Below are 12,231 nucleotides of genomic sequence, written 5' to 3'. Positions count from 1 at the left end.
GATTGGTTTATACTCGACTCGACTTGTAGACCGGTACTTTATATAATATTGCCAAAATAGGTTTACCAAATCACCAATTTTAACTTTTAGGGCAAAAGCAATTTTTCACAAGTTATATAAGTTAATGCTTACATGAGTTAAACGAGTTAATGCTTACATGAGTTAACACTAAATGAGTTAAATGGGTTAAACAAGTCAAGTTCAAGTTCCATTTTGTGTAGTCGAGTCGAGCTTGAGCTTGCTCAGGAGCTTGACTCGAGTTCGTGCCAATCTTAAGCTCGAGTTTTTCCAACCGAGTCGAGCTCAAGCTGGCCAAACTTGGGCTCGACTCGGCTCATGTGCAGCCCCTATTTAATACATCCTTAAATAGCCTTCAGTGCGAATCTTTATTTGTTTTTTATGGGGAGAAGGAAGTTAATTAACTATGTTTAGATGCAAATACTTTGGGTGCCAAAAGTTAAAGGTTGTGTCTGGATTGCACCCCCCAAATATGTGACAAGCTTGTTTTCTTACCCTGCAATTGTTGAAACGTAGTTTGTGTGTTTGGGTGACAAGATAAAAATGAAACGTTTTGTGACAAACCCGGTGATCAGTAGGGGAGGCCAAGTTAGTCACACCTTATCAAAAAAACTGTTTAATTATTCTCAAACTCAATTTCAAACTCATTGAAGCACATCTTAAAGGTTCTAAAACGGCATTTAAAGGTACTAACCAAACGTGCCTAAGACTAAAAGCTCTTAAGAGAGCGTCCTATAAAATGTACAAAACAAAAAAGAGAAAAAGGTAAGAAAATAAAAACATGCTCCTAATTTGTTAGAAAGATGAGGTGTCTGTTGAAGATCTTGGCAATATCTTATCAAATGAGCAAGGATAATCTGATCAGATTGTGTGTAATATTTGCCACATTTATCTCCATGATTTAAGGATATAAAGTCTTGGCATTGTAAAGTCTACCATGTTGGTTCCTATACATAACCCAGCCCATATGCACAATCAAATGAATAAAGAGCTCTCTCTCTCTCTCTCTCTCTCTCTCTCCCCCCATGATACCTTCCTCTTATTCTCAAATGAACGTCAACATAGTATCAGAGCATCATTAATTTGTGAAGAAGATAGCAGCAAGTAAACATGGACTGGAGAAGGACCAGGTGCTTACAATGGTATGGACGAGTTCATACTACATTCATCATTATGATGGACCAGGTACGGCCCTTGTGTCCCATGTTTTGACTGGAGATAATTACATGATGTGGTGGCACAAAGCTATGACTATGGCTCTCAGCGCCAAGAACAAACTCGGCTTTGTTGTTGAGTTGATTCTAAAGCATGAGAGTTTGTCTTCTCTTGGAATCAAATGGGAACAATGCAATAATCTTGTGCACTCATGGATTTTGAATTCTATCCATAAAGATTTGTCACCTAGTGTGGTTTATGTTAAATCTGCAATGACAATTTGGAAGGAACTCGAGGCTAGATATTCCCAAGCCAATAAACCTGGCATAGACCAAATACAACACCAAATAATAAACTGCAAACTCTAATTGCAGTTTATTATACCAAGATGAAAGGTCTCGTTGTGCAATCCAGCGACGGAGGAAAAAGATTCACGTTAAAGAAAGGGAAATACCACAGCTAAATGCTATCTTATCGTCGGATTTCCCAACAAGTATGGCTCCTCTAGTGCACAAACAAGTAGGGGCAGAGCCAGGATTTTTTCTCAGGGCGGGCCGAACGGTCCAATGAACTATAATACATTATATATATATATATATATATATATATATACTCACACACTTTAGATATTTGCAAGCCACAGTGTAGTAGAAGTGAACATATGTCGTATAAAATTGCCCACGTCATGAACGTGAAGCGCGACCTGTCCTACGGCACATTTTAATAATTGTTTGTGTCATTAGCACAAAACATGATCTGTCCTAAACAGATAAGGTGCTCTATTTCTATTAGAGTGACGTAGGTGTGAACATAAAGTGGACATACAAATATCACAACAAAATATAGCAAACAAAGACATCTACAAATTAGAAAACCAAAATAAATATTACTTACCTAAAACAAGCATTTTTGCATTCTTTCTATACAATACAATCAGTTTTTGCCTTTATTTTTATTGAAAATAGTTTCATATCATCATTCATTCACCTGCACAATAAAATGTAAATAAAAGATATATCATTTATTATTGCAACTAAATAATAACTCAAATAAACATTAACATAAAAAAGATACAACAAAATACTTTACATATTGTAATTGTGCTCTACGGCTTTTCATCTTATAAAAGGCATCAATAATATCATCTGAATCAAACATTTGAGCAATTTCTTTCTCAATATACAAAAGTAAACAATCTGCAAAGAATTCATCCTCCATTTTGTTACGCAACTTTGTTTTAATAAGTTTCATAGCAGAGAATGCCCTTTCTGTGGTTGCAGTGGAGACAAAAAGTGTTAGAATGAGACTAAGCAACTTGTATACATAAGGATATTCTTCACTTTTTCTACTTCGTATCAATACTTCACATACATCTGATAGTGTACCCAAATTTTGAAAACTTGGATGATGACAAATATCATTCTTGTAATGTCTCAACTGATAGTTTAAACTCATAAAATCTGAGTCTAGAAAATCTTTAGGATAGAACTTCTCTGTAAGAGTGTATGCATCTTGTGCATTAAAAGACTCATATTGATCTCTAGGGTTGAATGTCGACATCAAACGAAGTATTTCCATAGAATTCTCATTAAATCTATTATTCAACTCTACCAACTGAGAATCAATGGCAGCAATAAAAATATCAACATGATAATGATGTCTCACTGTAATGAAATTACGTTCACGACGAGAACATGATCCTCTTACAAAATATTGAGCATCCATATCTGGAATAGGGATATCATGTGTCATACAAAATGCTCCCACAGTATCTATAAATGAATCCCAACCAGTCTCTCTAAGTTTTTGTAGAAACTTTTTTGAATTATAAACCAAAACCATTGCATTTAGAATGTCTTGTCTTTCCCTCTGCAATGCCTGACAAAGAATATCACTTTGTCCCAAAATTTCTTGTATCAAATGCAAAATAAATACAAAGTCAAATGATGTTATCATTTTGTAAGCTGAATTACCTTCACCCCGTATTTGATATGTTGATCCAATGTCTCTTAAATTTTTCAATACTACACATGTTGCATAGAACATTTTTATCAAACTGCACACGGACGAAAAATGAGATCCCCATCTAGTATCACCAGACCATTGTAGTGATTCAATTTGATTAAGTCATCTTCTTGTTTGAAGTTCATCTATAGCAATTCTAAATGCAATTTCGTTCGCTTGAGCTTCGTGCAATTCATCATTGCGTTTACTGCTTGCACTAACAACATTAATTACATATGTCAACTGTTCAAAAAAGCTATGAACATCAACAACTTCTCTTGAAGCTGCAACAAGTGCAAGTTGTAATCTATGAGCAAAACAATGAACATAATATGCATGAGGACATTCATTCAAAATTAATGCTTGCAATCCATTCCATTCACCTCGTATATTACTTGCACCATCATATCCTTGACCCCGTATATCTTGAATACTGAGATTATGTTGAGACAACAAAGTGAAAACTGCATTCTTCAATGTAATTGCTGTAGTATCCCTCACATGCACAACATCTAAAAATCGCTCTTGAACTTGACCTTGCTTATTAACAAATCTAAGAACAACAGCCATTTGCTCTCTCTTGGACTCATCTCGAGCTTCATCAATAATAATACAATATTTAGCATCACCAATTGCTTCTATAATTTTAGCTCTCACTTTACTTGTAAAAACATGTAAAATTTCTTTCTGAACTGTTGGTGATGTATATTTAGCATTTTTTGGGGCATTATCCAAAACAACTTGTGCAACTCTGTCATTATAATTAGCTAAAATTTTAATGAACTCAATAAAGTTACCTTGATTTAATGAACTTGAACTTTCATCATGCCCTCTAAAAGCACAAGCTTGGAATGCCAACCAATGAACTGCGTCCACAGATGCCTTCAATCTCAAACGATTGTTGTAAACAAGCTCTGAACTTTGCTTTTCAATCATTTTATCTATGTGTATGTTTTGACGACTTAAGTCATTAAATGCTCGCACATTCATATTATGAGGTGAATTTTGACTTGTCCCTTCATGACTACGAAAAACACATGTTTTCTCACTACCTTAATTCCATGTCAGAGAAAGGTCCACCTGTTAAGTTATGTCTGAAATGGCCACCAATGTGTCCTTTTTCTTGGAGAAAAATAAAAATTTCAAGGCTTCTTTCAGCTATTCAAATGTATATGTGCCCATATTCTTATCATGTTCAAGTGGTTGGAGTTTGCAACTGAATTGATTCAGCTCCATAGAAGCTTGTTCTTATCATAATTTGGTCTGTATCTATCTAACCCAGCCTTAAAAATAAAAAATTTTCTCATTTCATAATGATGAAATTGTTGCAAGTCCCCTTTATAAGGAAGTTCCAATGTTAATTTTATCTATTTATGTGATTGTATGGGGTATTGCCGCTGAAAGTAAAAAGAATGCCGTGGGTACTAAAAACATGACTGCAAAGTAAAAAACATGCGAGAAGCCGAGAACGGCAGCCATCAATGAAGCATTGAAGCCCATAAACAGTTAGTGGATGTAGGGAAAAGTCTGCCAAGCCACGTTAAGATTATGTTCACAAAACATCAAAATCCTAGAAATTAAGACTAGGAAAAATAAATCACGGCCAGAAAAGTCATGGAAAACAATGAAACTGTGAAAGATCAAGGTTAAAAAATAAATAATGTGCATAATAGAAATTAGAAACCCACCATAGAGAAAAGAAAAATGACAGAAAAGGTTAACAGAAAATGGCCCCACGGCCCCCACCATATTTTACTAAGCAACAAAAATCAACACCAACAGGTCCAACAGACCAACACCATTATAATAAAGAATGGAAGAAAGTCAGGAAATGGCCCCACCTCTTCCTGAAGCCAGCAGCGACCAGCGTGCTCGTGCTCAGCACCTGTTGTCTCTTCCTTTTCGTCTCTCCTACAGGCTGCAGAGTCGCAGACCTTCTCCAGTGCTCGTTAGTCGGTTTAGGTAGTCGCCTAGTCGGTGCTCCCTTTTTTTCTCCTAGGCCACTGCTATCAGACCCTCTTCCTCTCTCTTTGTCTCTGGTTTTCTCTCCTTCATGCGTTTTCCCTTTTTTGAAAACCTAGGCCAAGCAAAAGTGGGGCGGGCCATGGCCATGGAGTTGGAGTTGGATCCGGGTAGGGCCAATTTAAACCCGGATCTAAATACTACATAGAAGCTCTAAAATTTTCAAATTTTTATAATTAAATTTTTTTTCCTCCGCCTGGGGTAGGGCCATGGCCCAGGCGGCCCCCCCCTCCCTCCGCCACTGTAAACAAGACGGAAGGCGAATGCCACAGGGTCCACCGGCAACCAGTCTACCACCCACTCACTCTGTTAGTGACCAGTCCAATACCTAATTATTTTAAAAATTTCTTGAGTTCATGGAGAAATCCAAACAAGATACCAATGAACCCAAAATGAATCGTTAGGTGACCGTTTACATCAGTTCTTGTCACATCCAACCAACCTTGGATCCTAGGTGTCGGTGCAATGCACCATATTGGTCAATGGATCCTAGGCTGACATTGCACATGTTGGTGATGCGATCATCTCTCCCACCATCAATCTTAAAAATGTCCCAACTTTCAGTTTTACCTATTGTAAACCAACGACTAGAAGATTTCCAAGCTTTGTGGTGATTCAAAATGCGATGTAAGGATTAATGAAAACTTTTGTTTGCTGCAGGAGTATCACTCAATGACTACAATTGGAATGGGTAGGTTGAGAGGTGGCTTGTATGTCCTGGATGAGGCAACAGTTGCAGCCGGCATGTCCATGACCAGACCCAATCCTTGGCATCTTAGAGTCGGGCATGCCTCTAACTATAAGCTCCTTATTTTGTCTTGTTTGAAACATTGATTTTATAAACCTGTTGATAATTGTGATACTTGTTTCATTGCTAAGAGCACAAGATCTTCGCTTCCAAATAATTCTATTTCTAACCATGCTCCATTTGAATGATTCATTGTGACATGTGGGGAGGTTAGCAGACACCTTCATTAAGTAATGCACATTATTTTTTAACAATTGTTGATCATTTTTTCTGTTCCACATGGTCTACATTATGAGACATAAGTCTTAAGTTTTGAGCATGCTTAATGATTTTGTCATCTTTATACAAAATTAGTTTCAAACAAAAAACAAAGTTCTTAAAAGTGACAATGTGACTAAATTCTTTTCTTAAAACATGCAAAGATTTCTTCAAGAAAAGGAAATAGATTGTCAACATAGGTGTGTTTGCATGCCACAATAGAATGGTATCGTTGAGTGCAAGCATAAGGATCTCTTAAGCTTGGCTCGATCATAATTTTTTCAAGCCAAATTGCCTATCAAATTTTGGGGAGAATGCATTACTAATGCTGCCCATCTTCTTAATAGGTTGCCCAATAATGCGTTGAACAATAAAACCCCTTACAAAGTTTTATACAAGCAAACACCTAATTATAAACATTTACATGTATTTGGATTTTTGTGCTATGCTCATAATATTTATAAGTCATAATTTTGGTATGCATGCAAGAATACATATATTCCTTGGGTACCCATATGGCCCAGCCGCATACCAAGTTTATGATTTCGAAAATAATGATTTATTTACTAGCAAGGATGAGTGTTTTTGTGAGAACTACTTTCTTTATAAGAACCAAAACGTCACTATTGTAGATGAATGTGCAGTCCTTCCTCTACCTTTTAATGATGAAATCTTAGGTGAGCATGAGATTTTGTCTAACCCCATTCAAGAACGAGAGGTGCCCATTCTCAACCAAGACTCAAATGATAATCACCATGACATTCAATCTCATGACCAACCGGTTAACCAGCTTAACCAAATGGAAGACCCTAACGCATCTACATTATACACCACCAATAATTCTTTCCAACTCTGCTGGTCATCTCGTCCTAAACGTATGCCTAATCACCTCAAGGACTACAAATGCTTCTCAACACAACCTGTGAACAATGAGTTGTTGAAGGGCACTGATGGTTGGGATGTGCCAAAAGGTACTTGTTATCTTATTGCATCATATGTTGATGACATCAATTTCACTCTTAGTTATAAATGCTGCACGACTACCCTAATTGAGCAATTGAAAGTTATAAAGCATGATTTGTTGCAAAGGGGTACACACAGACAAAAGGAGTGGGATATAATGAGACCTTTGCTTCTGTCGCCAAAGTTTCTACTGTTCATTGCTTGTTGACCATTGCAGCTATCAAAAACTACTGTCTCTTCCAAGTTGATGTCAACAATACATTTCTACATGAAGATTTGGAGGAGGAAGTATACATGCAATTTCTACAAGTCTATCTACAAACTCAAGCAATCCTCATTCAATTGGTTTTGAAAATTTATCACATATCTCAAGAACTTGGGACTATCTTAATGGAAGGCCAATTATTCATTGTTTTCTAAAACCACCACTAGAGGTAAAAAAAAAATTGTGATGCATGTGGGTGATATAAACATTACAGGTGATGATTTGGTGGAAATCAACAATCTCAAGCTCATGATGAATGAGAAATTCAAATTATAGGACCTGTACAAAATAAGTTACATACTTGGAATTGAAGTCTCCAAATCTGAGAAGGGGATATTCATGTTGCAGAAGAAATATCTGCATAATATTCTTCATAAAACATGGGATATGGGAGCTAAACCATATGGCACACTTATCGAGCAACATTTGAAGATTGATAATGAAACTGGGAAGACTTTTGAAAATGCAAGTCAATGTAAAAAGATAACTGGAGAACTTTTATATTTGACTATAATGTGACCTGATATTGTGCTTATAAATGAGCCAACTCAGCATCCCTCGTAGAGAACCTATGCAAACCATGCCTATTAAAACCAAATGTGGTGTTGTACGGTATGAGTTGTTTGGGTGAAGAAAAGTCAGATGATATGCTGGTATCATGAGTATCGTACGATACAAGGGATGTATTGTACAATGTGTACAATTCCCCATGTATCGTATGATATGGGTTAGTTTTAAAAAAAGGGGGTCTGAGGGCTCCTTTCACTCCTTTGGTTAAAACCGTGCTTTCTCTCCCTCATGCTAAACTTTTCTACAAGTTGTGAGAGGGAGAGATATTGCTGGTTTCTCCAAGAAAGTCACTCATTTGATGAAGAAACCATCTTGTTGGGCCTAAAGGTTTGCTCGTGGGAACAGTGGGTGCTTGATTTTTTCTTGAAAAAATAGCGTTTTCAACATTTTAGAGCTACTAACACAAAAGAGGTATAAAATTTGTCATTACCATTGACTTTTCTTATTTTTTATTACTACTTGCTAGCAACTATTGTAGATTTTTAGTTTTTAAAGATCCCACGCAGCAGTGGTGTTCAAGGATGAAGCATAATAATAGGTTAAAATAAAATGTAATTTTTGTGTGTGAAACATAAGCGGGAGGGATATCGAGCTTTAAACATCATATAGCTGAGATACACACCGATGTGGCTAAGTGCGATGGTTCTAGAGAAAAGTCGGTGCCTGCATTCGTTACACATCAATGTATGGAAATGCTCAGTACAAATAAAGCAATTAGAATTGAGAAAGAAATGAATGATGCTGAGGTAGGATACAAAGATCCCATTGAGCTTGAAGAGGAAGGAAGCGAAGATGGAAGCATTAAACTTGAAGAAGATGATGTTGGTGCCACCTTGGGAACAAGTAAAAAGAAAGGTGTCATGCACGGAGGCAATTCTTCAGGTTATGGTAAAAGAAGAAGAGGTGGTGCAACTATAAGTTCAAAAGGACGTGGCATAAGCCAAAGTGGTGGTCATAGTTGTGGAGGAAGAGCCCATAGAGTATCAACTGGCAGGTCGAGTGTTGGGTCTGGTTCGATCTATAATTTTTTTCCACCTTAAACTACTGTAGGTGCTCGGCCTGAACTTCATACAACCATGTGTTCTAAAGACATTGTGCAAAAAGTAGATGATACAATAGGCAGGTGGTTTTTTTATGCATCTGTTCCCTTTAATACAGCCAATTGTTTTCAATTTCAAGCTATAGAAAATGCCATTGCTAGTGTGGGCCGAGGGTACAAAATGCCTTCTTATCATAAATTGCGAGGTTAAAATCTTAACAATGCAATTAGAGATGGTAAAAAATATCGTGATGATTTGAAAATGACCTAGAATGAAACATGATATACTGTGATGTCAGATGGTTGGACAGACAAGAGGAAACTTCTTTGTATACTACCATTTACATACAATGTTCTTGAAATCTATTGACATGTTTGATACTCCTAAGACTTCTAGGACTTTGTTTACATTTTTTTATAAAGTCGTGCAAGTAGTTAGGCCTCAAACCATTGTGAAATTTATTATAGACAATGAAGAAAATTATGAACATGCATATTACAGACAACGCAAAAAATTATAAAAGATGCATGTGAGATGTTAACAACATGATATGGGCCATTCTATTGGAGTACATGTGCTGCTCATTACTTAAACTTAATGTTTGAAGATCTTGGTGAAAGAAATAATTTGAAATTCTCAGTTCAACAATGCCAAAAAGTCACTAAGTACATTTACAATCATGCTTATGTTTTGAGTTTAATGAGGAAATTCATAAATGGGGTTGAATTGATTTGACCTACATAGACAAGGTTTGGCACAAATGTTTTGATTGTGCATGGTAAAGTCAAGGAAAAAAATCCTCTAACGCAAATATTCTTAAGTGATGAATGGGTTGCATATCCACAAACCTATAAAATGCTTGCTACTACAATTGTTCATACTATGTTCAGTTATGAATTTTGGAAATCATGCACGATGTTGTTGAAGATTTGTTTACCTTTAGTGAAAGTCCTCAGATTGATTGATAGTGAACAAAGATCTTCTGTAGGATATTTGTATGAAGCAATGGACAGAGCGAAGGAGAGCATTAGAGATAATCTAAAGGAAAAAAAAGTTGTATATGCATATATGAAGTATTATAGATCACATGTGGTATAGAAAACTTCATCATCCACTTCATGCAGCAGCCTACCACCTAAATCCTTCTATTATATATCTTCCTACTTTTAAAAATGATAGAGAGGTCGAGTATGATATATTGAACTGCATTGATGTATTAGTCACTGACCATACAAAACGAGATTCTATCCATTCAGAGATCTACAAGTAGGATACTTGTTTTGGTATCATGGAGAAAGATATCACGAATTGGTTAAGTTTTTCTCTTGTTAAATTTTGTAGGCAATTATTAGATGGAACATCAATGGAGACACTCAATTTGATTCTATAAGCCTAGATCATTTAGATATATTGGATTCTTAGGTTGAACCTAAAAAAGAACCGTGCTTGATTGGAATGATCTTGACTTTTTTAACAACCTTGAAGGACTTGAAGAATTTGCTGAAGGAAGGCCATGAAATGTAGATCTTGATATTCTATTTGAAGGCATTGGAACAATTCCTAAAGACAATGAGAAGGAAGATGAAAATGAAGACAAAAATGAAGATGAAGATGAAGATTAGATTAACAATTTAACACATTGATTGATGCTAGTCATGTGTATTGGTGATGACTGATGGTTGAGAACTTGAGTTGAACTGTGTGATGAATTTGTGATGACTTATAATATGTGATGAATTGTGTGATGAGTTTTCTTGACTTTTCTGACTTTATAGTAATTTTTTTGTTTTTTTTTATTTTTTACTTTTTCAAAATTTTTTTGTAATTAAAAAATTAAATTTTGTGATACATTACGGTACATTTACAATATGTGATACGATACACCTTTTAGAACACTAATTAAAATTGTACCTAAAAACATTTAGGCACAGTTCCTTGTTTTTGTCAACGATTTCTATATGTATAATTTCTATATGTATAATTTGTGGCAACATTTATAATTTATATAAATATATATATATATATATATACATAGAGAGAGAGAGAGAGAGTATCAATACAAAAAAATGTTAATTTGTATTATCCAAATAATATTTTTACATAATTGAAAGTTACACATGTTTAATACCAACCTGCTACAAACTAAACCTTGTTTCAAACAATGCAAAAGCTCAGCTATGTCACCAGAATTTTCAAGTGGCAGAGTTGCATATTCTCCATTGAGGATTCACCGAGATGTATCTGTGCATAATTGCTGATCACATCCATCTCTTTATAAGTGATCTCTTCTTTCCTCTACCTTCTCAATCTTTTCTGTGTCCCAAGGCTTGCATCTTCAGCAGGCTTAATAAAAGCACTTGAGAACCCCGGCTGATCTATTGATTGCAGAACCAGAAAGACTAAGAACTGATTTGGTTTTCCCAAAAAATTGAAACGGTCCATTCATTTCTCTTGTTTTTCCATTTGGTCCAATATTCTAATCAAGGGATGCATCACGAGTTGAAGCTTTTCTTCAAATGCCTTTCCTTTGTTCAGTGCATCCTTTTCTAACACAAACCCATTTGCTAGCAGGCTGCTCACAACTTCTTCAATGTTATAGACTGCAGAACCAGCAGCATTTGGTGTCACACTTTCCCTATCCTATGCACAAGAAGCGTGGCCATTGACAGGGTTTGAAAAGACTTGCTTTTTTTTTTTCATTTAAAGATTTAAGATCGTATTGCCAATTAATTGACAAAAGGAGCACACCAGCACAGAAAATAAAAAAGAAGTGACACATTTGACATATAGATAGTCCTAGCTCTTGCCACCATATCTTCATTAACATGTTGCGGGCCCTCTTTTATGTAACTGTTCGAGCAAATAAAACATAGAATGTCAAAAAAAAAGTAAGAACAACATGACACTAGAAAGAGATACAAGGACATGATGTTCCTTAACATTGACAATGATAGAATTTACAACCTCTAAAAAAACTCTTCAAGTATTTGAATAACCTCTAAAAGGACCCAGAATTAACAAACTCTTCCAGTTATTATTTAGTTTCATTTTCTTGAACTTGAATCCATCTAGAATCAGCATCCCAAATGAAGTTAGACATGAGCAAACTACATGGTGCCTATATGAGTAATGAAACAAGACCGACCCATATAGAGACTTACATATGAGCATTAATATATCCATCACTT

Source organism: Nymphaea colorata, chromosome 11 (assembly GCF_008831285.2).
Source record: "Nymphaea colorata isolate Beijing-Zhang1983 chromosome 11, ASM883128v2, whole genome shotgun sequence".
Taxonomy (NCBI): domain Eukaryota; kingdom Viridiplantae; phylum Streptophyta; class Magnoliopsida; order Nymphaeales; family Nymphaeaceae; genus Nymphaea; species Nymphaea colorata.
This window is presented reverse-complemented; position numbering follows the sequence as displayed.